Genomic DNA, 6,015 nt, shown 5'->3' on the forward strand with positions numbered 1-6,015 from the left:
GGATACACTGTTGCTATGCTATCCTATTATGTTGAGAAAATGACAAAAACTTATTCACCAATGACAAGGCATTTGTTTGATACGATTATCATTGTAACAACTGATAAAAAGTTAGAGTATTAATTCATTAAAGTATAAGTGCTGCAAGCCAGTGCCAGCCACCTTCAGAGCTCAGTCAATGAAGCAGGATTAAGTTTATCCAGGACTTAAAGCCAAGTTAAAATTCAGTCTGTCAAAATTAAATCTATAAAAGATTTGTCACAAAAAAAACTTAACCGAGAAAAGTTTTGAAACATCAGAATAAGATTACGAAAGAAATAAATAAAACCTTGCTAATTTGTTTAAATTCAATCCTGGATAAATGCTAATCTGCTTTTAATTAACCGGGCCCCATGCTTGTACAATTATTTGGGATCTTAAGCAATCACAAAGGCAATGGCAAAGAAAACATCAATGAACAATGTTAATTCATGTTACTAATTCACAATAATTTCAACTCTTTCAAGGAACTGCATTAGTAGGAACAGTGTCCGAGAGAAAGGAAAAGAACGAAAAATTCACCGTCATGTGCTCACGTTTTACAAGGAATCTTGAATTTGCTTATTTCACTTTGGTCATTTTTCCATTCGACGGCAAAGAAATGTACCAAAATGTACTATGCACATACAAAGTGATTGTTCTTGCCCATTAGTTCTACTGTTTTCTGACATTTCCATTTCCATTGCCATTGCCATTGCTTAAGTGCCCTTTTTTTAATTTGTGATGTCGGAACAAAGCTTTGAACCCAGATGACAAGACCGCGAGGTGAATGATATAGGTTTCTTATGAATACTGTTGTTTCTCGATTAAGCATCCTCCTTCCCCCTCGCCAATTAAAGTAAACAAAAACCAGCCACTGAAATAGATGTTTTTTGGCACTTTAGACAAAAGTAGAATGGATTACAACTACCCCCGCCACCATTGGGTCTTGTCTCATAAGCTTATTAAGACTTCAATCCGACATCATTATATAACCCTAATGCCTTTTTTCGCAATGGTCACAATAATTGTAATAATTTGTTTGAGTGATGCACATGAAATCAAGAAAATGAAGGATGGATCATTAAGCCAAAATGGAACTGTGTGAATGTCTGTAATACATGTAGAATCCAAAACTTGTCATTTACTTGTCATTTTTTCAAGCATGTCTGTGTTGTTTATGTATCTGTTACCATAAGTTTTGCTACAACCAGTTGCAAGATGTTTGATTCACCTACCAAAATTAGAGGCTTTCCTGGACAATACACTCTCTTAGCAAAAACTAAACATTTCATGTCAATGCTGACCCTCCCTTTCCCCTATATTGAAAGGTCTGAAGGAAATATTAAAACATCCACAACATTGAAAAGTTAAGGGTAGCCTCGTCATTAAGGTGGTACTGGAGGCTAAATCGGATCTTTCGAATCATGACCTTTTTTAAACATATGAGAGATTACTTAAAATGGGACCTGTATGCCAAATTTCAGAGATCAAGACTAAAGCATTCCCGAGTAATAAGCGAGAGAAGTTTGGTTTCTACGGGGTCTTTCGCAGAAAAAACACGGACTGCCTACTGCGAAAATCTTTGTGTTGTGTTCGTGTGCAATTCCCCAAAGAGCACGATGTTGAGAGATCTGTCAATAGTGCTCTCTTTTACGTGAAAGACGAGACCGTTCTGGATCTCTAGATGGATGAAATAAAATTATTGTCTTCGTTAAAGACATCATCTTTCGCGATCAACTTAGTGGTGACGATAAAGGAAATGAAAACATAGACGCTATTGAGGCGGAGAATTTCCTAAAAACCGGTAATTTGAAGATCTTAGCAGTCTATTACATGATTAATATTGTTTGTAGTGATATCGCAATTCGCTTCTTGGCGCGATAATTTTACGCATAAACGCTATTTCTTATTTTCACCACTTAGCCAACTACCTAGCAGCACACGCTATTCCAATATTTTTCTTTCAGGTTCGCTGGAACGCCGAACGGGTACGGGTCACGTTGCGTAATCCAACGAACGGCGATTTAGATTGCAAACAGTCGTACTTTTCCCCTCATATCACGCACGAAAAGTGACAGTAAAATTATGCGGCTTTGTCGCTCGCTAGATCCATCGTGCGCTAGATGCGCGCTCCAAAAATTAGGAGAAGACAGAGACTGCTCGCAGTCTAATGGCGATCCTGAAGCCAGGAGAAAACAGGAGAGAAATGCATGATTCTCCAGCTAGCTTCCCCCAACTTGTCAAAATCTAGCCCTATCCTCGACTGTGATCCTGAACCACAAGCTTCATAACCCTTTTCGGACTTCTCCTTTATCGTGTGTAACCGCTTTCTCTGCGGCATCACTTATTTTCCCTATTTTTTGACGTATATCTCCTCTAAAGCTAGCTTCTTCGATCACGCGTGTTTATCTGTTTGATTCAAGGCCGTCACACTGTTGGGGTTCTGTTGCGGGTGCCGTTGCTATTCAGAGGTGTCATTGTTTATAATCGCCTCTCGTGATTGGTTTCGCGGGAAAAATAGCACCCCGTAGAAGGAAAGAAAGGGCCTAAAAAGGACCGTTTTTGATGGTTTACCGCTGTAAACTGTTATTACAGGCGTAAAAAAACATGGCTGCCATTGAATCCAAGCCGACGGAAGCTTTTAAGCTGATTTTTTGACGATTCCAGCACAATTTTTGAGAAAAAAATGCATGTTGATTGAAAGGTGGGAGCGTGTTTATTTAAAATTACTTTCGAAGGCTTATCAGAACGGCTTGAAACTTGGCAGTCATAAAATACGTACTTGAACGAACATTTTTGTCGGAGTGCATCAAATTTCTTCAAATACAAGACTCGTAGTGGCGTTACATTTTTTATGAGATTGAATAATTACATTTGTAGACATAATTTTTGTCCGTTTGAGTTTTCTCTGACGCACTCTGACACGATGCTAGGTCTAAACATTACACATCAATTGGCCAATGCTTTTTGAAATGCAGGACATTTTCTTTGCATTTTATAGATATATGCCAAATGGCAAGGTTTCGACCACGCCCATAAACAGATCAAATTTGAGGAATTCCTTTCATTCTTTTGGAAAAATAATATTTTTTACTAAAACTAAATGCAATAACATGTTAAATGTGAAAATTTGATGAAGTTTAAGTGATTTTTTCAACAGATTTTATGCATGTAGATATGTGATGAAAATGTGCAAATTAGCCTGCAGTACCACCTTAACTCAGTCAGTCTTTATCAACATTATCCCTTTCATTCATGTCTCACTTCTCTGGATTCGTCTGCATAGCTTTCAGATTTTATGACATTTAAGTCTCATTCCTATTCTACTTTGCTCACACCTTTCGTATGAAATTTGTCTCACGTCCCACAAATTATGTGGTTTTGCTACTTTTACCCCGGAAATGTTAAAAGTTTCCTTTCGTGTTTGTTACATTTGCTTTTTTTCTCTATAGCATTTCTCCTGTTCTTCTAAAGGCTGGTTTCCATATGATCGCAGACGATCGCAGACCTTATTGCGATCTGCGATCTGCGATCTGCGATCCGCGATCATATGGAAACCAGCCTTTAGATAGAACATGGTTCTATCTTCTGCGATCGTCTGCGATCACGATCGCAGGATCGCAGACGATCGCAGACCTTATTGCGATCTGCGATCATATGGAAACCAGCCTTAAGTGTCATTTTTTGTTCTTCTCTACAGTTTTGTTTCCAAATTTCTATCTTATTTATGTTGATTTTTCTGTTGTTCTACTATCATTTTTTCTTACCATTCTTAAAGGTCTTTTTTGTCCTTGTCACTAAAGTGTATTAATTGAAGGCTTTCTTTTCAAGATTTGTTCCTGCCATGCTATACTTTTGGCCTGAGGTTTATCTGTCAATCTTTCAATGGCCTTCTTTTCTTCAAAACTCAAGTGGAACCACGAGCCGCAGGCGAGTGGTTTCACTGCCAAGTTTTGGACATTTTATGGCGTCATTTTATGGTCTGAAAGAGTATAGACCATAGAAAACTGCCGTCGATTTGTTTTTTACAATAACATGTAAAAAGTATAAGCGGAATTGGCTATTTTTTTCGTTGAGAAAGCGGGCGCGGTACAACTGACGTAATTTTTATTGTCTGTACTCTTATAGACAATAGCTACGAGCCAATCAGCGCGCGGGCATTTGGACAGTTATTGTAAAATTTCTTTCTCATGCTGTTTCCTCTGTTGTTCTATATTTAACAAATCGACGGCATTTTTCTATGGTCTATACTCTTATAGACCATAAAATGACGCCATAAAATGTTCAAAACTCAAGTGGAACCACGAGCCGCAGGCGAGTGGTTTCACTGCCAAGTTTTGAACATTTTTTTACATCTGACATCATTTTTATTGTCTGTACTCTCATAGACAATAGCTACGAACCAATCAGCGTGCAGGAATTTGGACAGTTATTGTAAAATTGTTCTTGTTTTTCACTTTTGCACTTTTGCTCATAAGGCTATAGATTTTGTTGGGTCACTTTCACTTTTGTCAAATTTCTTTGTCGTTTAGTTCACTGTTCTTTTTCACATTTATTTTGTATCTTTACGATCATCTTTCCATCTTTGTCTTGATATTGTTTCTCTTTAGTTTCCTTTTTCTTATTGTTTTTGCCTCTGATTTGCAAGCATTGTGTCTCTGTTATTTTGCTATCATTTTTTTTCTGCTGTCTTTTTCCCGTCCTATTTCTTATGTTCAAAGGTTTATCAGTTGTTTCTCTCACACTCTGTCGTACCAGTTTGCTCTTGTTTGTAGTTAATCAGTCATCCTTCACCTGTCATTGTTTTGGTCCAGTCTTGTTCTTGATTTTGTCAATGGAGATTTCTTGTTTCTCCTTTGCTTTGCCATTACCCCCCCCCCCCCCCCCATGTCCCTATGGTTGTCCTCTTTTCTGTTGTTTACCTGTCATTAATGATCCACAGTTCAACTTTTCACAAATTTCTTACTCATGGCTAAAATGAGCGAAAATTAAACCATTGTGAAAATAAAAGGCAATATGGTAACTAGGAACAGCATTACATCTACTGCGAAATATGTTATTATAAAAAGGTCTGATGAGGCTCAAGTGATTATCCGAGAAAGGACTCATTTTTTCCCGATAGCTAAGAAATTTTCTTCCCTGTTCCAGTGATAGGACTCATCATGTGAATTTTGTCTTAATGCTGCATCACCCTTTCACTCCTGGATTGAACCTATGCGTCATGACATACAGTTGCATGCACCTTTGAGTCTGAGGATGAACTCTTGAGGTGCATGTGACTGAATGGTGAAAAATGAAAGTTACTGGGCAGTACTTTCCTGTGGTACTGTTTATTATGCTACAGCTAGGTGGTTCTAACTTTTGAGTCTGTGGAAGAATTTCAAAAATGAGGGCATTCAAATGAAAGCTTCCTAGCCGTAGTACTTTCCTGTGGTGCCATTCATTATGCTGTACAAGGTGGTTCTTACTTTTGAGTCTGTGGAAGATATCTTAAAATGTGACTATTTAAATGGGAAGCTACTGAGCAGGACAGTTTCCCGTGGCAATGTGTATCATGCTGTAAAAGGTGATTCTAACTTTTTGAGTCTGTGGAGGAAATCCTCAAGTGTGACCACTGAAATCAAATCCACTGAGCAATACTTTGTCATAGTTGTTCCCATGTTTCAGTCTTTGGATGAAAACCTATATTGTGACCACTCAAATTGAAAACTACCAAGCAGTACTTTCCTGTGGTGCTGTTTGTTATGCCGTACGAGATGGTTCTTATTTTTAAGTCTGTTGATGAAATCCTCAAGTGCGACCATTCAAATGAAAGCTACTGAGCAGTACTTTCCTGTGGTGTTATTTATTATGCCGTATGAGGTGGTTCTAACTTTTGACTCTGTGTATGAAGTTCTAAAGTGTGACCATTCAAATGAAAGCTACTGAACAGTACTTTCATGTGGTGCTGTTTGTTGGGCCGTATGAGGTGGTTCTTAAGTCTGTTGATGAAAT

Source organism: Pavona decussata, unplaced genomic scaffold (genome assembly GCF_977016875.1).
Source record: "Pavona decussata unplaced genomic scaffold, jaPavDecu1.1 SCAFFOLD_602, whole genome shotgun sequence".
Lineage (NCBI taxonomy): Eukaryota > Metazoa > Cnidaria > Anthozoa > Scleractinia > Agariciidae > Pavona > Pavona decussata.